The 26,606-nt window shown below is 37.0% G+C and overlaps 1 protein-coding gene across 1 annotated transcript in view; it reads right to left on the bottom strand.

Moving 5' to 3' along the window:
• LOC114350352 (titin-like) overlaps nucleotides 1-8,331 on the bottom strand; it is a 43,644-nt gene extending 35,313 nt beyond the window's left edge. Inside the window, exon 1 of the mRNA XM_028301126.1 lies at nucleotides 8,040-8,331. The gene's annotated coding sequence lies outside the window, so the exon portion shown is untranslated. The remainder of the gene's footprint in view (nucleotides 1-8,039) is intronic.
• Nucleotides 8,332-26,606: the final 18,275 nt, after the last annotated feature.

Raw genomic sequence — 26,606 nt, 5'->3', positions numbered from 1 at the left:
ATAGGCTTACAGCTTTACGTCGCTGTAAATCATGTTTTTACCAGTATTCAAAAGCTCTTTCCGATTTATATTTATATCTTAATAGCCTCTCACTGTAAGATTTAGATTTACAGGACCGGATATGCAATAAATATTAAAATAGGTAAATATTCTTGGACATTTTATACTATACTATCTAGTCGCAAACTAAGCAAAGCGTGTACTTTGGGTAGCAGCAAACGAATATAGGTAACATTCAATACAATAATAAACCAATGCACATAAATTACAAACTCCATAAGAAGTGAAGGTGCCACATGAGGGCACTTAGGTATCAATAGAAATTAAAAACGTACCTCCGACTAAGCACTTTCAAAAGAGTTCTTTAAAAGTAAAGTAGGCAACAGCGTTCCCACGTGTTTATTCTTTAAAATTCCGTCCAATAGCGAGGGTTAAATATAAAGTTAACAAGATAAGATTTGGCACAGTGACGTCAGTACTTTCACGCCTTATACGAAATTGATTGACATGAAAGGAGATAACCATTGTAATAAAAAACTTAGACCGGCAAAAAACTTGAGCTAAATAACATCATAACCTACATTCCATTTGGTGGCAGCGAGCGCCTAGCGCTTTGGTGCCATTGAATGTGAATTTTAAACAAAGTCCGAGTAGGGCCATATTCGTGTGTTTTCTCTTTATCGGTCATTGTGGCCGGCATCGCCGCTCGCGCATATTCTTATATTGATATTCAAGCGGCGACCCGCGCGAGGTCTTACACACCCGCGACCGGTGTTCATTACGCCGGGGACCAATACCATCCTGTCATAAAACAATATTTATTCATTGTTTCGCCAACGTATGCGAACGCTGACTCTTTCCCTGTGGGAACCATTTAACAATGTAGGCCAAATCTGCAATGTAAACCGACACTGAGCTCGCTCGAACCCTGAGCCCTTTCGCAACTGGGACAGGAACTCGAGGAATTCCTGTGATACAATGTTGTTGAATTTTAAAGCATCAGATTGTTTAATGATTGTCACGATATTTCCATTTCATCACATTATCACGAAATACACGCTTTGATAGTTACATAATTGTAGTGCGCGAAAACTCTATTGTTGATAAACCTTCTTCAATATGGCATGAAATCAAAGTCACGTCACGAAATGACGATATAGCAAGTGAAACAGAAACGGTTTACGAGGTTTTTTGCGACATTTTTGTGGTCCGGCTATAACGGTTTCAGCTCCTACAGCGGCGGCCGGTCGGCGCTCGCGGTGCACTCCGCGCGGGTCATCTGCCGCGCATCTGCAGCCGGAGGTTAGTGGTCTCTTGGCCATACATCCTCTGCTCATAACGACATGTATCTACTCCGTAAGATAAGTAGAGCATACAATGCAGTACAGCGGATCTCACGATATGAGCCAAACACACTTTATTGGTTATTACTGAAGCTCGATACACCGCAGATTATCGGTAAAACAACTGCGCATTCCGCCCCATTGTGGGTTCTGACTCTTACGAGTCTATAAACCCATATAGTGAGGAATGTCAGTAAATATTAAATGTGAATGGCAACACATGTGCGTGAAGTGTGGCAGGTTGCAGGGGTCAATGGCACCTGCGAGGCCCAGATTCAGTTCCCCATAAGTTGCCATTTTCTCAGGAAGCGGGCGGCGGCCGGCGGCCGGCGGGCGGCGCGTGGCGACCGGCGCGCCGGTGCGAGCGCATTCTGTCACGCCGGGGCTGCGCCCGCGCATATTGAAGCGCGCTTACATTAATGCGAAGTCAGTTGAGAGGTTTCTAAGTTTTAGGGACGCTTAATTTTATCGCTGCCATTACACGTTGGCTATGACACGGCATGTATGAAAAGAATTACCGTACAACAATTATTCTACTGACTTATATTGCAATTGGAACACCGACTCTAGACTTCTTGCGAGACTGAACTTCATTATACCTACTCCGGGTTTTCGCAAAAACAACAAGGCAAAGCGCTGAGTTGTTTTGTTTTTGCACAAATTTATTTAGGTACAAAGCCGCTGAGTAATTTAAAGGAAAAACATAATCCACCTATTTAGCTCCCGTCAACTAGGCGTATTTCCGTGGACTAAGTGTTAACGCTTAAAACAAAAGAATCGGATGCTCGCCGACCTTGTCTAGCTGCCACCCATGACTTTGATTTTGTTTTGACCTAGCATTTTATGCTGTATAAATTCAGGAATCGCATACTGTAATAGAGTTCTATTTAAAGCCTAAGTTGTCGTGGGCCGGCTTCTGTAGCAGTAGGTTACGAATGCGTCACATCATGTTATGTCACCGAAACAGTTTTATGTTGCGTGGCAGTGAAATGATCACCTGTCATGAAAGTGAGGCGGTATTAATAAGGCGAGCTGACATGAGAAGCGACGCGAATGTCGCGCCGCGGCGGAACCTTCACCCTGCACTTGAACTCTGCGCGAGCGCACCACAACCTCGGGCTTTGCGCAATCAACCGCGCCGAAACCAATGATTTGCACTCAACACTCGCTGTCAAGCGAGCTTATTATGCGACGCTTACGCAGAGCTTACGCGAACTTTTCTCATAATAAAACATGCAGGTTATGAAGCAAGTTTATAGTAACTGCCACGTAATGACTGTATTTATTTTACATAGTACTTACTCACTAGTTATGTATTGATGAATAAAAAAGGAAAATCAGAGAGGCGTCTTATTCTTGGGTATTTATTTATGATATGCAAATCAAATGATTTCTTAGTAAGAAATATTATTTCATCAAGTATTAGGATTTTTTATTTTATTCGATCTACGGCTTACTCATAGTCATTGCTTAATAACTAGTGTTTAAATCGGTAATTGATCGGAAGACTAAACTGCAGAAAAAAGACTAGTAAACTTTAAAGTTTCCTCTTGTAGAGTTGCGTTACAAAAAATAATCCACTTTAGATTAACTATTACAGTAAGTAACGTAGGTACTATAATAGAAAACAAAAACACGACTAAAAAGATATTGAAAAAAATTAAGCTCCCATGGCATTTATAAAAGCAATGAACGTATTTGTAATTCAATGAGAATTGAATAATAAATGCAATACTTCGAAATGGTGTTAATTTATCACTTTTTAGACGATATAGAAATATCAAGCATGTAAAATATTATTGATTTTGTTATTATTGTGTTTTTTTTCAATTTCTGTGCCAGCTACAAGTTTTTTCAAAAAATATTTGGTGTTACTCTTTTGATACTGGCTAAATTATTTCTTCTACGTTTCAACATGTTTTATATTTTATGCATATCTTATTAATTATGTATTACTGGCGGCTACAAAAGAGCGTAAAAGGTTGCGTTATTTTTAGTTGCAAGCGGTGCAAAAGAGTTTTTAAGTGAAAAATAACATCTACCTAATTACCTTTTATCGATGTAAGATGTTCTCCGAAAGCGTACAGCGTAACCAAAACCGTTTAATTTTATTAAAATCTTGTTTCAAAGAGCTAACCCGCCCTGTTTTTGCAAATTATTACGACTTATCTTTAAAAAAAATATCTAAAATCGCTACAAGTTAGGTACGTAGTATAAACTCTACACGTTCGAAACATTATTTCACTAAATAATATTTTCAAAAATATTGTACCACTTTGAATCAATTCATCTTACTTAATTATGATAAACGAGTCTAAGATAAATTATTACGTGGCTTACGTTAAGTTGCATTTTGCTGACACGACGAGGAAAACCCTCTTCGCCAGGATGGCATTCGATACGCAGTGTAGTGTAAAATTACCAACATTATCATTGTTCTTGTAATGCCCAAAACTAAGAATCATCCTTTACTTTGGTGTTGTTGTATTAAATACTTGTTTTACTAGCCGCCTTTTAAATTTTCCAATCGCCTATTAAAACGTCACACGAGCTTTTATGAAAACTTTCCTTCATTGTGAAACTAGGCTGATAAAATGTTAAACAAGTATATAATTTGTTGTAAATGACTAAAAAAGTAATTTTCTTTGTTTTAAAGTGTAAAATTAGGATTTGTTGCTTAAGTTAATTAAAGCGTAAATAAAAATATTAAGCATTAATCACGCTGCAACTTTTGTATAAATAAGTATATAATTCTATGTGCTGTAGTGTAACTAAATAAATACAATTCAACACCCTGCCATGTTTTTATGCCGATATAATTTCATGTAATATTATTACATTAAGTACAGTTGAATAGGTTATTAGAGCGTTGGATTTCTGTGATATTTTACGAGCGTGGATAAAATATTGAACGTTTATTTGTGAGTGTTGTCGATAACGCGGGTGTACAATTCGATTTCAATCTACTTTGTAAGTACAATCGGTGATTATTTGTGGTGGTGTGACGTATCGGATCCGGCACGGTCGCGCGGCACGCGGCCGATCGGATCCACTCACGCGACCATCCTTACGCCAATTCCGATTTTGTTACTTAATCGAATACTTATCTCACGACCATCGAATTAATCTTCCCTTTTTATTTTTGTTGCTATAAATATACTTTTAATTTAGCACTAGTCTACTATTATCCGCAACCGTGTTTTTGTTCTGTTATAATAACCAGTTGGTTTTTACCGTATTTTTAAGTTATTCTCGGAGTTATCTTTTTTTCTTCACTTAACAATCAAAGTCAAAAGTAAATAAATGATTTTACTGCTAACCAGAAAAAAATTAGTTTTCTGATTGTAAATAAATAAATTATGACTTTACAGAAAGTACTATAAAATCGTTACTTGTATCAACTTGATTTTTTGATAGCTATCGTTATATCACGGTTATTTGTTATAAAAGACAAATGGCAATGCCAGATTTTGTATGGAAGGTGGCGTCTTTTTTTTTTCGCGCGGCCATCGACCTAACTTTGTTTTTTTATTACAAAATGGTGTAATAAACCAAACTTACTATGGCATGTATACCTCTAAACTCAGTCTGAACTGAGTTACGAGCATTAGAAGTTTAATGATTTTCATACTAGATTTGCTTTTTGCGCGCAAGTTTTGTAAGAAATTGCAACAAAATATTGCGCTATTTTTTTATTGCGCTGATTCTGCTGCATACTGATGTCTGGAGCCTTTAATGGANAATATCTCATTTCCTATGGGTTTTTTGCTATTTGTATTTATTATCAATATTGTAGAATACTAAATTCTCTACAAATTTTGTTTAAAATTTTTTTTTATACGGTGAACCGTTTTCGAGATAGAGGGCGGAGAGCGCGCGGTCACTGCATCACTTCAGGTCAACTTAAGCGGTTTAGGTTTTTCATACAAAACGATTTTCCCGCTAATTCCCGTTGGAATTTCGGTAATTACTTGTTGTAATTTAGCTTTAAGTTTACTAAGGTACCTACATGCCAAATTTCAAGCGTCTAACTTCCTTCCGTCTGTATGATCCTTATAGAAACAAAAACTACTCGACGGATTTTAACGAAACTTGGTACAATTATTCTTCATACACCTGGGCAGGTTATAGTATACTTAGGAATTCCCACGGGAACAGGAATTAGCGGGAAAATCCTTTTGTATGAAAAATCTAAACGCTTAACGGAAGTTAGACGCTTGAAATTTGGCATGTAGGTACCTTAGTAAACTCAAAGCTTAGTTACAACAAGGAATTCCCGAAATTCCCACAGGAATTAGCGGGAAAATCCTTTTGTATGAAAAATCTAAACCGCTTAAGTAGACCAGTAGGCCTAAGATGCACGCATCGACAATGACATGATATGATAAGACAATTTTCGATCACGTAGATAATTTTATCATTTTCCCTAACATGGGACCATCGATAGAAAAGTCTATCGACCGCTATCGCGTGATAACCGAATTGTTGCCATATTAAGAAAAAATTGCGTTATTATGTTGGCCAACCTTGAAATATTTTAGCTCATTCGTTCAATCTCGTTCATTTCTGCTACTAATTCGGCTAAAAACACATATCTTAAAGCAGTGAGAACGTCATTAAAAAAAAGTTATGTCAATTTTGTTGACATTACATGACTGCTTGATTGTATTTGTTTGTGTTTTTAAAATTGTATTTTTATGTTTCCAGTCTTATTTTTAATATTTCTAAAGTACGGAAAATATCAAACGAAGAGATAACCAAGTTAATGAAAAACAATGAAGAATTCCTAATCATACCGACAGTATTAAAGAATGAAGTCTTCAAAATTAACAGAATAACCGAACTCCACTACCTACCCCATAATGCGAGGTTTACAGTAATTATTCAACTTACATGAAGCAGTCAGAAAGTTTATTGAGATTTGAGAAATAAAGTTACACTCATAAGTAGCAAAGTAAGTACCTAAAGTCTAAAATATTAGCTATACTTGGCGTCTTTTTTTTTTCGCGCGGCCATCGACCAAACTTTGTTTTTTGATTACAAAATAGTGTAATAAACCAAACTTACTATGGCATGTATACCTCTAAACTCAGTCTGAACTGAGTTACGAGCATTAGAAGTTTAATGATTTTCATACTAGATTTGCTTTTTGCGCGCAAGTTTTGTAAGAAATTGCAACAAAATATTGCGCTATTTTTTTATTGCGCTGATTCTGCTGCATACTGATGTCTGGAGCCTTTAATGGATGGTATTGTTTGTTTACACATACAATGTCATTATTTTGTTGCAATTTCTTACAAAACTTGCGCGCAAACAGCAAATCTAGTATGAAAATCATTAAACTTTTGATGCTCGTAACTCAGTTCAGACTGAGTTTAGAGGTATACATGTCATAGTAAGTTTGGTTTATTACACTATTTTGTAATCAAAAAACAAGGTTTGGTCGATGGCCGCGCGAAAAAAAAAAGACGCCAATTTCCGGCATTGTCTTTTGTATATTGCATTACAATTATTTCATTTTATTATATTTTTGTCACTATTAAAGAATCGTTGTTGATTTCGATAGTGACAAAATAATAGAATACGAATAATAAGAAAGCTGGTATCATGATATTATTGCAAGTTTTTTCTTTTCATATTTGTGGAAATCATGTTTTTCTCGTAGCTACGGAGGTATGCCGTAGCAAAATTTTCAATGCTAGCTTACATAAAATAATATGCGCCTTTATGACTTAATGTGAAAATGAAAAGTGTATAAAGTGTGTAAACTAAAAATATTTTTCATTCTTATATTTCCAATTGCATTTTTATAAGTCATAGTTATAAATATAGGGTAGTTGTAATTTAGTATAGACTCGGCCGAGCGGCAAACATTTGCCGAACAATAAAGAGATGAATGTAATCGATCGCGCCACAATAGGCTACAAAAAATAGACTTCACAGAACGTTAAACGATGCAACAGAGCTTATTTATTTTCAGCATCTCTACTCTAACAGGAAAACATAATTATTTGGCGGTTTATTAATATACGCTAGTTGTGTTAAGCATAATGTTATTAAAGATAAGTTAATAAAATTTTGTGTTTAGTTTACTGTATTATTCTTAAATTTTGTTACTTAATAATTAATTTGTAAAACCATTTTGGGCTCATTTTTGTTTTAATAAATTGTTATCCTATTTAATTAAATATTTTAATTAAACTTATCATTGTCTAGAAAAACCCAGCGAATGTTTAATTCATGTCATAAAAAAGAAGCATGCTTTGTTAAGAATGTTAATTAATACTTTACGGTATAAGTATGCAAAATATTGCATCTGAAAAATTTCGCGCATGTCACGGGTTAAGGCTTGTTAAGCGATAAAACGCATTAAATATTTTTTATGTGAATAATTTTAATGTTCATTAAAAGATGCACTTTGCACATTAACGGAAATATTTTATTCGTGCATCGGAAGCGCCGGTCATGCCTGTCTCGCGTGTGAGTAGCTGCGGCTGCAAAGCTCGCGACCGGCTTTTTCAGACGCTCGCTTATGTGCGACTCTACCCAACATGTCTTATTGTTAACGTTATCAATTTAAGCTTTGTTAAGTTTTGAGAAAATTTTACAACTTACATTGTTACCTAAATGCACAAAAAGTACGAAAAATTTTAAAAATTGCAAAAAAAAATATTACAATAAAATATAAAAACTCACCTCTATCAGTTTAGTGAAATACTGTAGTGCACCCGTGGTGAGCCGGCGGAGGAGGGATGTTGTTATTGTTCACTGTCCAGTGGCAAGAGTTCGATCACCGGAGCGTGATGCTTGCGGCGCGGCCGGGCCGGCACTGACGCGGCGCTGGCGGGCGCTCGGCGGTCCCCGCTCGGAGGCTTCGGCGCGAGCTTTCAGACACAGACCCGCACGCACTGCACACTGCACTCGCCCCTGTCTACCCACGCGTTACGATTCTCTCGATCGTCTAATGTAGCGAACGCCCGACGCACGTTTGAACTCTTCGCAGCGCCCGCCTTACCGTATAAATATGAAGCCCGGTGGCGGGGGCTGGCGTCTACCGCGACGCATTGCGAATCCACGGCATATATTGAAGATGCAGCTGGTGTCCTCCCCGTTGATTTTATTACTTATCTATCGGTCGCGGACAATTAGCAAAAGACACGGTGCGCGGCCGATGTCACGAGCGGGCCCGCTTCCGCTCGACAAACGCCTGTGTATCGCAATTACGAGCACAGGTTCACACCACCATTATGTCATAAACGTATAACGATTGTTGTAATTGCAAGCCCTTACGAGGATGAATTACGTGCCCAGTGTAGATATTATTTGTATTCATACTCGAATAAACTATCACGATTGCATTTGATTAGAATCTAAATACAGCCTTCTATGTTTAAATAATGGATTCTATTTTAAGAAAGTTCAGTACACAGCGGCGCTGTTGTTATTATTATAATTGTACTTTATAGTTTCCAATAAGAATCATTTCAAAGGCACAACTTATGACATATAAACAAACGTAAGTTATACTGGGTCATATACTATATTCTACATCGTTTTACATAATCCGATCCGCCTACCTGTATATGATGGGACTGAGAGACACCAACTCCAGTTCCAATAAGAGGCCTAGGTGTCGCTGTAAGTATATTTAGTAACAAATTGTGTAAAGAGCCCTTAAATGTCCCTACAGGGTTCAGAAATTCAGTAAATAGAATACTCTCCTCCCAACAATCAGTTAAAAATAAAAATAACATCGAAGAAACTCTTCTTGTTTCAACTCGACATAATTAGTCGAGCGCAGAAATCTACTTAAATAGCGACAACTTAATGGAATGGCTCTATTTTACAAAACTTGGCACGCTACAGAAATTCTAGGAAGTGGAGTTAATATCTGTGCAGAGACGCTGCAAGTCTCTATATGGTGTGATTATAGAAGATAACATACTTCGTACTAAGAATTTTAAGGTACTATCTAATCAGTAATCACTCTCTTTATTTAATAACTATCGTTTTGAATATATTCAAATTGATCAGTATAATTTAATTAAAAAATTAGTTTTTATATTACGGAAGTCGTCGACGACATAGTTGAAGTTGCATATTGTTAACATTCCCTTGACAACATCGTGACCTAGTGGGAACAATATTATTAGGAAATCATTAACTAAATTGTTCCTTCGACGCCATACGTAGCCCCAAATTATTTACGATATGTTAACTAGATGCTTATTATCTTAATTAGGCCAACAACAAGAAAGCAAAAATATGAATATTATAATCAGGATGCCAGTATGAAATATACCTAATTAGACGCCAATTACCTTGAATAAACCCTCAACATTTATCTCAAATGTCTAATCAGACATCTATTACTCGTCAATAAAGGCAGAGGTCAATCATTCATTGATTCACTCACTCACTAAACATCAATTCTCTAAGGCTGGGTTGCACCATCTTACTTTAACTTTGACAAACGTCAAAAATCTGTCAAGCTACATAAAAAAAAACATCGGTTATCGTTATATTTACGCTCAAAGTTAGGTGGTGCAACTCAGCCTAACACTTAATCTACTTGACCTAAGAAATGAGGTAGTTAATATGTAAAAAAATATCATCTAAAAGGCATTTTGCGTCTTAAGGGGGTAGACCCCCTGACTGAAAATACTGAAACTTTCGATTGTTATTAGAACAACAATCGAAAGTTTCAGTATTTTCAGTAGGCTTTTCTTTCAAATATGAAAAGTCTATATCATATGCTAGTCTCTATGTCTATAAAGATAAAGCTTATTACAGTTAGGACGTACCTATGCCTGCTATTTTAGAAAGCAACTATTGAGATACAAATTCCTGGAAAATCCAATTATATGTCATTCAGTATTCTTTAACGTAATGTAATAGACAAAGTCCACGCTAGTCATCAATATAAATAAACATATTATGCGTGACTAATCTTCGAAAATATAAATAATTTGCCTGATTTGCCATTTTAAGATTCCATAGCGCAATGTTCTTGGTATCAGAAAGTAAAAGTAATGTGGGAAATGGAAGTTGGCAAGGAAGAGACACTTCGACTGCATCCCACTTAACATCAGGTGCGATTGTGGTCAAATACCTGCCTTGTTTTGCAAAAAATAAAACAGATGTAAGTAGAAGGAGTAGAAAATAACCATATTTTTACCTACCTCAACGATTACCTATTAAAATCGTTTATAAGGTCGGTATTAAGTAGTTGTATTTAAAGTTAACGGCTTTTTCCGTACATGATACCTATGGAAAATGAGTTTTAAAAAAAGGCAAATAAACAAGATTTTCAGCAATTAAACGTCGGGTCCAGACACCTGCACATTTGCATGGGACTTGATTGAATTTCAGGGCATGCCTGAAGATCTTATTTCACTATGGGTAATTTACATTGCCTGCTGCCGATGAGGCCCGCGCTCCTCTCCTGGCTCCCCTCGCCGACGGAGCCCAATCTAATTAGCCTCTTCCCATTTAATTACGACCGCCTGCAATCTAATACCGTTAACATTGACCATTATAATTCCTAGGTAATAAATAAAATCTCAAAAATTCTTTTAACTGTTATTCTTCGATATTTATTTTACGACGGTTAATCAATCAATCAATGCCTTACCAATACTGTTATGCGAAGAAAGATCCGATTAACTTGCTTTAACATTTTAAGGAAGGACATTATAAACATATTTAGCATTCACAAACTATGATCAAATAGCTTACGTTACAGCTATGCCAGATTTACATAACCAGGCGCTTAACCCTCTGACCACAACATGGGACATAAATGACCCCACTAACTTGTTGTTTTCTACCAAGTTGTTTTAGCAAGTTTTACTGCGTATATTGGATACGTTATATCTTCTTTTGACATCGAGGTGCATGCGGGCGTCCGGCAAGGCTGCCTGCTTTCGCCCCTTCTTTTTCTGGTTTTCTTGGATGGAGTCATGAATCGCGCATATCAAGACCAACGGCGTGGAATAGAGTGGGGTATAATCGGAGTCTTAGAAGACTTAGATTATGCCGATGACCTCTGTTTGCTGAGCCACACGCATCACGATATGCAGTCCAAACTTGATGACCTACATCGAGAAGCGGGTATCACAGGGCTCAAAATTTACTGCCGGAACACCCAAGAGATGCGATCTGGTGTGAGAAATTGCACGCCATTACGGATTGGTGCAGAGGATGTGGCACGAGTCCACAATTTCACCTACCTCGGGAGCGTCGTGTCAGAAACTGAGGTACCGAAGAGGACATAACTTCGCGCATTGCCAAGGCCAGAGCTACCTTCACACAACTTCGCCCCATATGGCAGTCACGGAAATTGACCCGAAGGGTCAAGATCAAAATATACGGGTCCAACGTTAAATCCGTTCTGCTCTATGGGTGTGAAACTTGGAAGGTCACCAAGGTTGTCTCGCACCAGCTGCAGGTCTTCATCAACCGCTGCCTTCGCCGAATTCGCGGCATATACTGGCCCGAGAAAATCTCCAACGTCGAGCTATTGGAACGCTGCCACGAAATTCCGATCGACCAGCAGATCAAGCGCCGCAAGTGGAACTGGATTGGCCACACTCTCCGAAGGGACCCCGATAAAATCCCTAAGCAGGCTCTGGATTGGAATCCCCAAGGAAAACGCAAACGTGGTCGACCCAGGCAAACTTGGCGGCGCACTGTAGCGGACGAGGCGAAGAAGATCGGCAAGACCTGGAGCGAGATCAAGCGAGAAGCTCAAGACCGAACGAGATGGAGTCCGACTGTTGTGGACGCCCTCTGCCCCATCTAGGGGACATAGGACCATAAGTCAAGTAAGTCATATCTTCTTTTAAACTGACGTTTTTCATCAAAGGTCCACTTAAATTTTATAAGGCAAAAATTATTGCGTATTTGGAGTCTTACAGCTCCATGACATGTGGCTTACGACAAAAATCAATTTTATCCTTCTCATTTCACTCACGCAAAATTAACTCGTTTGCAACACTGATAAACCCTTCTTTTATGATTCGTTTTTAAATAATGAACACGACAAAAATCAATTTTACCCGAATCAAAATTCAACTTCCATTTCGGGCAACGACCCATAACTTTTATATGAATACTATACTGTATACCACTTGAACAGGTACATATAAACATCACACGAATAAAAGTAGTAATATTTTAAAATAGACAAGTAAATCACCGTCATTCTTTACAGATACAAATGTTCTAGCTGCTTCGCCGTTAGGATATGTATTGTCATGTCATGATTATTATTGTAAAGTAACGTTTTCTCAGCTAAATGTATTCGTTACAAATCAAGTTACCGTTTTTTATTCCTAATCGGCCACAACAAGAATTTATTTTGACTTACATGACAATAGGGTACTTAAATCCCCTTCCGACTTTTTAACTTTTTATCTATTAACTGCAAGCAATTTTGTCCATCAATTTGTTAACACTTTTTGTTTTGCATATCGGTCTCAAGACAAAATAATTAAAAATGTAAATTAATAAAATAACTTATCGAACACGAAAATTAATAAACTCGTCGTTAATACGGAATTAAATTGGCATTCTTACGGTTTACTTGTTCACTAATCATTGGGTTAAATGGGCTTCTGCTTTATCAAAATTTTATGGCGATCGCTAAAAGCGTCCTTATAATGTATGCATCTTGTTTATGAACATTAGCATGTTTTTAATTTCCCTGTGATGGAAATAGCGTCTCTACAAACTTGACTGGTGGGTGACTCATAGCGCTACTGAGGTGTTACAATAAAAAAATCTAGAACGTGTTGATTGCATGCTAAATGGTTTAAACCCCGTTTGATTGGTAGCGTTTAAAAAATACTTCGTCCTTACATAGTAGTAGATGTTAAGATAAAGCTGTTACGAAGCTTTTCAGAAATGCACAGGTTAAATATCGTAAAATCATTTATAATTTCCCGTTTATTACCTGCACCAGGCACTTAAACGTCCTAAAATAACTTTACACCACTTCTTTAAGATAATTATTGTGGGAGCAAAGCTTAGAAGACCTTTTCTTAATTTATGTTTAGTAAAAAATAAATGCGACACAAAAAATAGTTTCGTATTTGTTGCTCAGTGTCATCTCTCCTGAGTCCTGAGATGAGGTTGAACTCCACGAGGCTGCAGTGCCTCTGGTTCTCTTCCACTCTAACGACGAAGTAGTCCATCAGTCCATCGGGCGAGGGGAATTCCACATGCCGTGTGCAATCAACGATTCATGGGCTACAACTTTTTCACTCAATCTGCGTCTGACTATTAGTAACAATTCGGCACTTCCAATGACGCGTTATCGGTAATTGTTATGATTGTCTTCGTGGAAAACCTGTCTGGTTGTTCCTTTATAACTGTCAAAATGCAATTATCTATATTACGGTAGGTACTAGTTTGTAGGTGCATACTCCCAATTGTCTACTTAAAGACAATTGGGAGTATGTACCTGAAAAAAAAATTGAAAAAAGAAGACGATAATTTATATGTGTACGAAACCTTTGCCACTCTAAGATATTCCTTAATTCCTTAAAGCCTGGACCCTAAAAGCTACGAGTAGACAGAGAATGGGTTATTAAATGTTGTGCTGGCGTCGACTTTTGAGACCCCTGGACAGCGCAATGAATGTACATTTCCTGAAGGAACTGAAAACTGATCGATCACGGTAAAAGGCGTCTACAGTCTGCCTACGCTGAGTGCCCCAATACCTTGGTCTCATAGCACGCAGGAATAGTGACTACTTGTGACTCATCGTGACCGGCCAAATCGAGGGCAAAAGATCTAGAGACCGAAGTCCGAAACTTGGACCAAGTCACATAGCAGTTGGGTTTTCCAATCAATGGTCACTGTGAAGACGATGAGCAAGTAGAGACATCGATTCGAAGGAAGAGTCACGAATCTTAGCAATGAGTCACTCCGACTGGAATAAAGAGAGATTTATTCCTTCGCTGAAAGCGCCTCATTATTTCAATGTATTATAAAATTCTTTCAATTGATACAAACTTACTTACATTAATAAATAGTCCACGGCTTAAAAAGGATTACCTAGGTATTTTATTTTGTTTTTCCAGTAATTATTATCAATACCTCAAGAAGATCGTGCTTTGTGACGTTTCTCAAGAAAGACTTATTCGTTCAGCAAGGAACTTCCTTCCATAGGCTGAAATGATGATAATGAAAATTCCTATGTAGAGTTTCTTTGACAAGAGCTAATTGTTGAACTGTATGATAACAAAAAAGGCTTTACCCTATGAAGAATTTCATAGTAAATTTTCTACTCTCAAGGTATTCCAAACATGAAAATTAAACGTGCACATTGTTTCGCCCGGTGCCGGTGGGGCGGAAGTGCCGCCGAGCGTCCGTAGTAAACAATATTGTTCTTACAAAGTTTCCAAGTTTACGCGTAAGCAACGCGAGTAACGACACTTTCAAGTCCAGGGTTGCTTCTTCTTAATGGAATTGACAAAATACGTATTGTTATTTATTATCTATTACAATATTTTACTCTGTTGGGACAAACATCCCATCTTTTCGACTTAACTCTGTATACAGAGTTAGGTCGAGTGGTCATAATAATACATATGTATATGACCAGCTTACTTCATTGAAGGTGTCTTAAGGTCAAACTTATGCTTATTTTTTATAGTAAACAAAATCGTCTAAAGTGAAGTAGTAATTTAAGTTTAATGGCGTTCTTAGATATTTTTAAACCAGCTCGCGCCACACCTTGCCACTTGGAGAATAATAATATTATGTACAAAAAATAAATCATAAGAACTATAAAAAAAAACTAAAACAAAGGAACATTAATGGACATGACAATTATTTAAAACACCATGAGTGGTGCCTTTTAGTATTTTTATAATCTAATATTTACGCCTACACGTGTGTTACTTAATGTGCTTACATAGATTAAAAAAACCTCTTCAAATGCTAGTAAGAATTTAACAGTAATTTTATTAGGGTACCCGTTCGTTAAACTGGTCCTGTGATAATAAATTCAAAAATTATTTCCGCTTGTAAAGTACAAAATGCTATTAATGAACCATGCCCATGTTTGAATTATATAAATGTAGAGTACCACGATATAGCTTAATCCACAATCGGACATGGTTTATAAAGATTACGACTCATTAGGCTCATCGTTAGTTTATTATGGTTTCTCTACTTGCGTGACAGTGCCCTACTTTTCATAGAGGTTGCAAACTGGTTTTGATAAACTTTGGTTCCGTCTATTTTATGTATTCTTTAATTAATACTTCCTCTTTTTCCCAACATGTAATTTCATGGTACCTTCAGCCATCATGAAGATTAATAACTCAATCCCATACGATGTTATTAAAAGTATTTTGGTTACTTAAAAAGTAAAATAAAACAATATGAAAATTAAAAGCAGTTGTTCGCGTAACCTGGATGCAAAGGCGAAGGACAAAGGAACTGACAATGAACTGTGTTTAAAGCTGATTGATTGATGTCCGTCGTAGCAAAACAATATTCTTCAATGAAAAGATGATTACACTTTGTGACGTCCTCTCGTCCTCCCCTATTTTTATTTAAAGGGGAAAATCTTGTTCATAATTTTGTTAACTCATGTTGAGGTAGGTGTTTTTTCGAGCGAACATAAAAAGCGTATAACTCTTCCGATTCTAGCGGACGCTTACACCTAAATTCTATTAGGATCATTTATTTATCCTCAACATCAGAAGCGGATATGAGAATTATCAGATGTTTAAAATTGCTACACATTTATTCTCACGGTATTTGAAAATCTGCTTATTGACTATAAGATACATAAATAAAACACAACCAATATTGCAAAAAAGAGCCCTATGAAATCAACCACACCAGATTTCAAAGGATATGCAAGAATTGGATAGATTAGATTATAGTGTTTATTGCTAAAAGGCATTTATCATGGTCGTTAAGGTATACTCGGTAATATATCATATTACTAATAACGGTAGTGCTGCAGTCTATCACTTATGGTTCCTTAATGTTAGTGTGATAAAACAGTTAGGGTAAACCGTATAGCTATTGCCCACTTAAAGATTTCAAACACATTGAGATGAAAAATTAAAGAAAGTATTTTAATTATCGACCATTTATGACTTTTTTCTTATAACTCAATAAACTGTTAAACAGAATATTAACAGTTTTTAGTTAAAACTTACGTAACTTAGAAAATATTGAAATAAATTTAAAATCCTCCAAAAAGTACAGTCATTGCCCATTACTTACACTAATTGCCCACATCAAAGCACAGTAATTGCCCAGTATCTTAAAACAAAATAATCAATTTTAAAATGACAAAATAGGCTTTAAATAAACAAAACAAAACATTAAACTTAAATTCTAGTAGTACAGTCTTCAAAATTTCAAAGTAAATTGCGTTTGGCCTTATTAACATAAATATTATCAAATATTTCTTGAGCTGATGTTGATGAGTCAGAATCGGTAGAGACAGAATCATCTACTTCAAAACATAGAAGACGCAAAAATTTGAATTTTATATGTAAATTTTATATGTATTTATTTTTTTATCTTCTTTGATATCAGTTCAAGTGGTTGCTCAGAATGTTCAATTAGCTGTTGGTTATTCTTCCCTAAAGTTGTATCTATTTCCTTACAATTAACATTTTCACTAGTAGATTTAACGTAGGATTTTCATTTTTTGTATTTGCGTTTGAATTTTTATCAATTTTTTCAAGCCAAACCATATTTTTCAGCAATTTATCTTGTAGATAAATTGTTGGATACATCTTGTACAGCTTCGATCGCTTTTTGCAAATTTTCTATGCTATATTGAACTTTTGGAGTCTTTGGCATACTGAAAATGAAACATTAAAAGCCATTTCAATATTTATTATGCCTGTAAATTGCAAAACAAGTCTAGCAATGAGCAACTTAAACACTGCTACTGCACGGTGGCAACACTCTAATAATAATTGCCCTGGGCAATAACTATACATTAACATATGGCAATAACTGAAGTGATGGTGGGCAATAACTAAAAATATACAGATTTACGTGCAGTGATTACCCACCGTTAAAATGACCGTTAGAAATCAAATTTTATCAGTTATTTTCATTGATAATGAAGAAAACACTTATAATTTCATCATGACTATACACCATTAGTTGAATATTAAATAACTTGGAAAAAAAATTAACCTCTAAGCAAGTAATTCCTTAGTAAAATTGTTAAAGTCTTTACCTGTTTGAGTAACATTTTCACCCGTCTTGACAAAATCCGCCATAACTGTTTTTTTTTAGTGTTTCCTATTGTAAATTTTAAATCTACTGTACATTAATCACGGAGCCATCTACTTAGTAAATTCAAATCTAACTAGAGTGATTCAAAGTCAGCACCTGACAATATTATTCTTAAAGCGGGCAATCACTACCAGTGGGCAATAACTCTCTGGTTTACCCTATCATCGTTCAACGCTAAATCTTAAATCCATTAATTGTTCAAAAATTAAAGGTACAATATGCATAATCAGGATTTTAATTAAATGTTTATGACGTTTGATGGTCGGAGGCCAGTGACACTGGCAGGCGCCGCTTTTTTCATTTTAATTAAGGCGGACTCAATCCTAACATAACGGCCGCAAACATTACTATGCTAATTTATTATTAGGGTATTTTCTTGGCATCCGCAATGTGACACACATTTTTTGAGACTTAACTGTAGCGGAAATATGATTGATAGCTGACCGTTGAAGTATGCTTCAGCCGTTGTTCGTATTGCGAGCTCGATACTGGTTATATTTCTGTGCAGATCTTGATCTGCGTGCTCAATCACAAGTGCCTGATAAATGTGCTCTGGGCGGATAGGAGCAATGTTACATGCGTGATTCAGGGGCTGGCTGAAGTGATAAATCGTTTGTTTTCTTATCGGGCTGCGGTATGATACATCCAATAAAAACAAAGTCACTGTTAATAAGACTTGTAATGTGGAAAAACAAACGTGCATTAATTGTCGATTTCGTAGCGTTCTCTCAAAAGCTTACAGTACTTCTCGGTGAGTCTTAATAACACTTGGTCCGAAGGGAGACTCCATAAAAGCAGCCGCGGCATAATGTCGTTACGAAGTTCATACAGGCGCCACCTGCTCAGGGCTCCGGAGACAATAATTTGGGTGTAGGCGGGCGGATATAAACGCAACATACACTACTGCAGTAACCTCGCTGTAATAATCTGTAAAAGTATGTAAATAAATTAAGTGATTCCACCGTTATATCTACTTTCAACAGAAAAAATTACGATACGCGAAGACCCACACATACGGCCGGAAGATATCATACAAATTTGAGCTCTACTACCTTCCATCACGGGCCTTCTGCACCTGTTTATCTTACGAAAAAGCGACAAAGAATCGCGATGTGTGCAGATCGCGAGTGTAGTTGTGTTAGTAGACTATTGATTTTGTCCACCCCGGACGCAGGCCCAAACTGCATTGGTTCCGCCTAACACTAAACTTATTACTGGGCTATTATTATCATTATTGACCGTTCCCAAAAATAAGCGTTCGGCTTTGTTGAATTGCTTCTATGCTTGGACGACCTGAACTTTTGACATTTAATTTATGAGTAGCCTTATTTGTAGCCGCGTGGGATGTGGTCTAGTTTCTGTTTTAATTTTAAATAAGAATATACAACATGAAATTAGTTATAAGTGAGCTGTAAATAAAGCCTGAGCTTTTAATTTAGTACTCGTCATCATAAGAATTTGAGCTTTTTTCAGTAACATTGTCTTTTACTTAGTATAGCGTATGTTATCGCTCCATTTTTTCCTTCGTAGCTAGGAAACTGGCAAAATTGTAAAAAATCAAAAGCCTACTTTATTAACCCAGCTAAGATACACTTGACCAGTCCTCACATCTGATGGAATCAAAAATATTGTCTTGATGAATCAATCGAAAATACTAGAATCAATCATTTTGTGTGCATCTTACCCGTTATTAGCCGTCGATTTTCCTCTCTGCGCACAAAAAGGTGATATTCGGCAAGCGAAGGCCGTGTCTGCGCAGGACCTTCTACGAATTTCCCGATTACTGAACCGGTCAGCCTGGGAATCGCGCGCTGATTCCGCGATAATACGTGATGAGTATTCGAACTTGAGTTCTTAAAAACATTCGCATGCACACCTCCGTATGCAACGAAGCAGCACATCTTAGAAAAACTGTTCACGGCCTGAGAAATAAATTTTTATCAAGTGCGATGCCATCATCAATATGGTGTGGTAATAGCGGTAACCTACAGGAGCTTCTATAACGTACCAAGATTCACGACGCTGAAATGTCAACTATCCTCGGCCGCTAGCGGTCAGAGACAAGTTAAACATACTATCATTATAAATAAGTAAATCTTAATATTCGTGAAACGTCATAATAGTCTCTAAGTGCAACTGCAACAACTCTGAACTTTTTTGGTATCCAAATTAGTAATTCACGTGTTTGAAGCTTCATTAGTTCCTACATCTGCTACAGAAGTCGTTAACTAAGCTAAAACATTCAAGCATTCAGGATGTTCGGGGATACACGCACTTCCTCTTACGCGCGGCTGATTTTCCAAGTTGTTGCCAAGAAAAGTTCAGTCAAAGTTTTTCGCTAACACAAGTGTCCATAATTTTCCAGTACATTTGTTACATTAAAAGAGTCGAGAAACTTCCTAAAGTGAATACTGTATACTTTAGGAGAGTTGACAAATTAACTCGTTATGGGTCTAAAGTTAACGGAATGGGCACTCTTATTAAGTTTTCGTATGCCTTAATTATCAATTTGCCTGACATGTTTATTCCGATCATACATTACCGAGCGGATAATAAAATGATTCCCACTGTACGAGCTTAGCGGAAGCGAGGGTTCATGGAACTTATTCTAGAGGCTTAATTAGTATGGCCATACTGATTATAATAATCCTGTAAGTTTAAAACACTATAAATAGAGTTCGTTGGCAAACACGGTCATTAAATCAACTAAGAAAAAATGATCGCATTTATAAATAAGAAAATTACCGTATGTACATAACTTATTTAGTATTTAATGTACTTAAATTTAATGTTACTATGAGAACATTAATACTTTTGAATGGCATCTGGTTTCTCCTGAGTTCAATGTCTTAGGAAATACGAGTGAGTATTATTACTTATTACTTTTATTTAAATGAAACAAATTATTTACGAACTTGAGATGCAGTCTAAGTTATTATGAGATTTAATTATGATACGACACGGGAAAAGTGATATTATAAATTATCTATGGATGAAATTAAAATGAAATAATCGTAGCTTACAAATATTCTAACTTATTCTACCTAAATACGAGTATGCATCTTGCACGTAGGAATAGCATAATGGGTAATTTTCTATCTGCAATTTCCATCGTAAAAGGCAAAACCTACTTGACTCACAATACTTATTCTACATAACTGACTACATAAATTCACTTCATTGATAAAACTACGTTTTCCTACAAGGCAATAATATAAATAACCCCGATACAAATATTGGGAAAATTTACCTTCAGCACGAATAAGCACGAATTGATGTAGGGTCCATGAACATAGTTTCGGGGTGATTACCGGATACTTAATACAAAATATACACTTTAACCATATAAAGTGGAAGGTACTTTATTTAAACTTTGGGACAACCATTTGCGGAACAAAAATACTTCTGGCTTTTCATTTTACTTGCAAAGTGCGAATGGCAAATGAATATTATCTTTTAAAAAGTGTATAAAACCAGTAGTAGCCGATTTAAATTTTAGCCAGCATTCATTAAACGCTAAAGTCCTCTCTTTATTCCGTTTTAGTGCGCAAAATAAAAGTTAAGTAAACCAGTTGGGCCCTAACGCTACCAAATTGCACACTCTTTTTTACTGCATCAATTTGTATTTTCGCATCTTAAAAGTAACGTTAGTTTAAGTAAGTTTGTTTACGTTTTGATTATATTATGGATGATACAATTCACTTTGTCGGTAAGTTGCAAACAAACTGATTTCGGATTTTATGGAGATAGCACTTAAGGAATTCGAATAAGTATAAGCATTTTCATGATGTTGCCAGCATCTATTTTTAGATTTGAAAGACCCAAAGTTCTGTGTAGGTAGAATTTACCTCTACTCATTTATAAAATTTATAGTCTTTCCCGTAAAACTTGTCCGAATTTCACACTAAACATCGGATCTAACAATTAATTAAATTAAAACTGAACTTGATTGACAGTTAGATTTACGGTTTGGGAATTGTGTTTTGCATTTTATTACGGAACGACGAAAACTAGTTTATTGTTACACATCTTGATATAGTGTGATATAAAGCGTGTGTGTATTTGGGTGTCTTCATAACGGGTTTCTACGCAGATTTGATTTATTTGCGTCAACTTTGTTAATTCCAGTGTCACAGTTTGTTATCACGCGACGTATCTTGTAAGACTGGATTATTTTTTCATGAGTCACAGTGCTCCGGTGCCTCCGTCTGCTCTGAAGCTTGACCCGTAATAAATTATTTGACAACACGGTCGCAGGTGGCAGAACGCTACATATGACGTAGGCAAATGACGACTGTATCTATCGGAACGACACCATTATTTTGGAACTTACTTAGGTTATGTGTTCAAAGTTATGCACCTACTTAATAATAATGTTCGTAAATTGACTTCTTTTTAAAATACATAAGACTTTAGTTAAAAGTTTGTCATTAGTTATAAGAAACAAAAATACCTAAGTGGCCTAGATGTATCCGGAATACATTTATTGATCGTCAGATTTATTAATAGCTGAATAGACTCAGAGAGCAAACTGAGTATTGGAGCTAAAAGAAGCCACCCTTATGCTGGATCGCATACTTCACTTTTGTTTATGTTTATTTATATCACTTTCCAAGTCGAGAAGCCTTATGAATTATTGAATAATTGTTGTACATAATTAATATAACAACCTCCGACGATTAGCAATCAATTAAGATTTTTTGCACGTTTGCAACTTATTACATGCTTTAATTAAATTGCTTAGTGATTTTTATTACTGGGATACTTAGATATTCCTATTATTACAGAATAAATAAATACATATATGACTATTAGAGAAAGTTAGTATTCTAGTATCTTTCCCGCTTGCATCCGAAATTACGCTGCATTCGTTTTAGCCAGTTGCTATATTTGTTTTCAATTATAGTATTCTAATGAATTTTCCTCAAACAATTTCTAGAAAACGTACTACACTCAATTTATGCGTCATTCATAGCACATTTCAATTAGGTTTTTTATGTACAGTTTTATTATATGCATTACGAAAATAACCTTTTAAAAGAGCTTGGATAATTTAATTATGAGAAAGCAATTAAATTCATCAAAAAGAAACAAAAGCCGCAGCTATTAATATAAGCTTTTTAAATTGTCCTGAAGGCGTCTGAATAAAACAAGAAAATTGAATTCTAGAACATGACGAAAGGTTTAATTTATTTTTAAACTTACTAACATTAAATTTACTGAATTAATTGGAACTAACATGAACTCAATTTGCGACGTGGTGGTCCGATGTTGACTGGTTAAACCGAATTCCCTGAAGGGCTGTGACGAATCTATTAGCTACAGGCTACGTGAGGAAGCTCACTTGCTCATCTGCCATCGATACTGGTTTGCTGTATACTAATATAATAATATACTAAGTATGAATAATGGGCAGATAATGGGTTAGGAGGTGGGTGGTGTTATATCAATTTTCCTTTATGCTCTAAAATTATGAAGCTACCATTTTGTATGCATCGGGTAGATCCTAACGCGCTGTGTTGTTTATTTATAGAGAATTATATCGAGTGCAGCTTAACGGGCGGGGCGCGACACGGCGCGGCGCCGGCGACGATTCTTGTTTGTGCGATAGCTATCAGAAGCGCAAGCCCCTATTCCCCGCAGTGCTAATCAATGAATAATTACTCTGNTAATCGCCTTAAGGGGCACCTCTATAAATAGCCGGCTGGAGCGCTGACCTGGAGCGACGGGTTAGTCCGGCCTGACAGCCGCGGACGCTCGCAGCAGCCTCGCTTGCCTCCCGTCCTCCGCTCCTCCGTGCCTTCCTCCCGCCCCTCCCCGCTCTCGCGCCCCTCCTCGCTGATCTTCTCGCCCTCGGCATCGCCGCCGTCGACGGGCTACTCGACACGCCTCCGACTCTACATCCTGTCGTTTTTTGAAAAATTACCCACAAAGGAATCGTTGTTAGCAAAATTCTTCAAAACACTTTTCATTTACGATCCGCATCAACTCGATCAGGGTCGACGTGACATCAGTTCCGTCAACAGGTTCGTAGCGAGCGCAAGCCCTGATGCAATTGGCAGTGGGCGCAGCAGAACAATGCGAGGATGATTGTGCGTGTGATTTTATAAGTAACGGCAGTTCTAACCGAAGCTATCGGGCGCGGTGGTGCCGGGGTTATCGGTTATCGAGCCGTCTGCAGAATTTGTGCCTACGCGCGCTGCACTCCATGTAGGTCTCATAGAACACCACCATTTTCTTCATTTCATTTTACAATGTTTCGGGTGAAATGATTTTAAAAGCTTCACCAGCTCGTTAAGTTGCATGTGTTGTAGCATGCCATTTGATCAAGTTAATTCATAATCAATTTATTTAAAAAACTGTATGAAATAGATCGTTTGTCAGTAGTCCGTAAATGTGCTTGCAATGGCACTAAGCGTCTGATCGTATAATTTTCACGTCAACAACACCTTAAGCGTAATTCTTCTAGATCAAGTCGAGTCCACAAAAGGCGTGGTTGAGTTTATTTGTTTTATTTTGCGAATCAAATGCTTACCGCGAAACAAATGGCAATGACATAGACATTGGTTAGTAGGCGCAAGGCTGAATGTGGCGCGATGCGGCCGACGACCAGCGGCCAATTATCGAAACACTCGAAGTCGTTTCCCGACCGCAGATCGAGAGATAATGATTTCGAAACGACTAAGAGCGTACCATTAAGTCAAATTTATTAAATAAATGCTGAGGTAATAAATGTCAATCCACAAGAGAATTAAACCATTACCTTTTCATTCTTCAAAATAAATTATTGCCAAGTGATGCTGGAGGATAGGAGTCATAAATAAAAAATAATTGTTTATTCAAGTATGAAGCCCGTCTCTGGGGCTCGGCCACCTGGAACAAATGCGGAGACGACGACGCCAATTTGCCACTCAACATGACAGACACTCGCCACCTTATTTGTATAACGTGAACATGCTCCACTAAATCTATATTTGTTTCTGTACTCAATACGCAAAAACCATGTTTCTTTAAACAGCTAGTTTTGCAGTACTTCAATTCGAGGTCATATTTGACCATAGCAAGCGTCCTCAACCTATTTAGCCATGTTCCCGCCGTGGAGTCGAGACTTACCGTAATTAAGGACGCCTAAGTGGCCTTGGAAGCTCAAATAGGCCCGATAGGGCGCTGGAGAAGAAAATGATAAAAATGACTTCACAGCTATTAAACTTGTTATAATGAATTACGGCATTGCAAGGACGCAGTAAAGTTGAATATTGCATCAGAGTGGTTGCGATCGCGGGGAGGCAACGTTCGCATGGAATGTTGGCCCGCGGCTGCGCGGCGCAGGGCGCGCGTCGCCCGCGCACGCCTAGCTACGGTTGCCAAATCAAAACGCGTAAATAGCCAATTTACCTGGATAATGTTATAATAATAAGAAACTACCCTTACTGACGTTTATATAAAACCAGTTCATTTTCTTTCAAAGACAGTGTGAAAATTTTGTAAAAAAAAATAAGGTAATTTTAAGTGAGGAAACATAATGAGGATGGTAAGTGAATGTTCCTGCAGAAATCTGGGAAGTCTGGCAACCCTGGGGCTGCACGCTGCCACCCGTGACGTGACTCACCGCTCCGACATCTCACCCGCGCCCGCGCCGCTTGGGGAAATACGCTCCTAATTGAGCTCCAATCATTTCTTGCAAACCTTTGACGTCACAGCATCTTAGCACCAACAACCGCTGCTGAACCCGCAGACGTATATCCTTATGCGTAATCGCTCTTTTTTAGAAAGGTCAGCAAAAAAGAACCCATTACGTCTACTTCGTAAAACATTACACGGTGACTCGTCACGTATTAGCTATCAATGGTGATGACTATACTAAATGAAGTTATCTCGCGCATTAATCATAGCTCTATTATTATAACATTTACATTGTTAGTGTTTTAAAACATGATAGGAGGTAGGTAGATAGATAGATATCTATGCATGATATCTTACAACGTATCTATAAGTTACAACAATATCTCAATAGTGTTGGGACATTCAACAAAATGCATTTCTATTTGGAATCCCATCCTCTTACAAGTGAGACCTCTCTAAATTAGATTATCTCGAAGCCCTTATGACAGGCGTACCCAAAGACGTTCTCAGAAAAGGGTCTACTAAATGTCATTTGCAGTCGACCTTAGAATCATTACGTGTCATTGCCGCCTGGCCGAAAGCCAGAAATAACAAAAAAAAACACAACATAAAAAATAAAACTTAACGCGAAGTTTTGCACATGTGACCCGCATTTCCCTATCTACATTGAGTCACCTTCATAAATATTTCCTGGCCCTCTCGATACAAAATTACCGATAGGAATTTTATATCAATTCTATTCATAGTTAATGTATGGCGCATTAAATGGAGGGAGGCTGGTTCACTTCGGTAACACGTCACGAACGAATCCAAGTTTCCGAAGTTACTCGGTGGAGTTTGTTAAAGTCGGCGAGCCGAAGTGACCAGAATTATTTAGGAGCAGTGATTGTTAATAATGTTAGGAAACCGAACACTCCCACCAAAACGTAAACCAAGAGTGCTCCATTCAGTAAAACGCTTCTTTACACACTTCTGATGTAGCTTATCTCGGTGAGCAAGCTTTTATTTGTATTCCGCAGTCGTGCTCTGGAATACTAGTTCTCTGTTCATAAATGTTTTATATGCTCTCCCATTCTTTTCGCTGTTACTCTACGTGAAAACATCTCTCACTACTTTTCCCCTTTGGGTACTAGGTATATTGCTACTGTGTTTTCTCTCACTTTAATTAATACTGAGATGTTGAAAGCATGTGTAGAGATAATTTGATTTAAAAATACTACCTAAAAATACTTTTATAAAAATAAATAAATTAAAGTAAATTACAAAAAGTCTTGACAGTCTATCATTTATATTTACACCAAAAATTTGCACTGCTACTTGAAACGTTGCGAATTTCATATTTTCTTTCAT

This window comes from Ostrinia furnacalis, unplaced genomic scaffold (genome assembly GCF_004193835.3).
Source record: "Ostrinia furnacalis isolate ACB-3 unplaced genomic scaffold, ASM419383v2 OfSCF0075, whole genome shotgun sequence".
Taxonomy (NCBI): Eukaryota; Metazoa; Arthropoda; class Insecta; order Lepidoptera; family Crambidae; genus Ostrinia; species Ostrinia furnacalis.
This window is presented reverse-complemented; position numbering and strand designations above follow the sequence as displayed.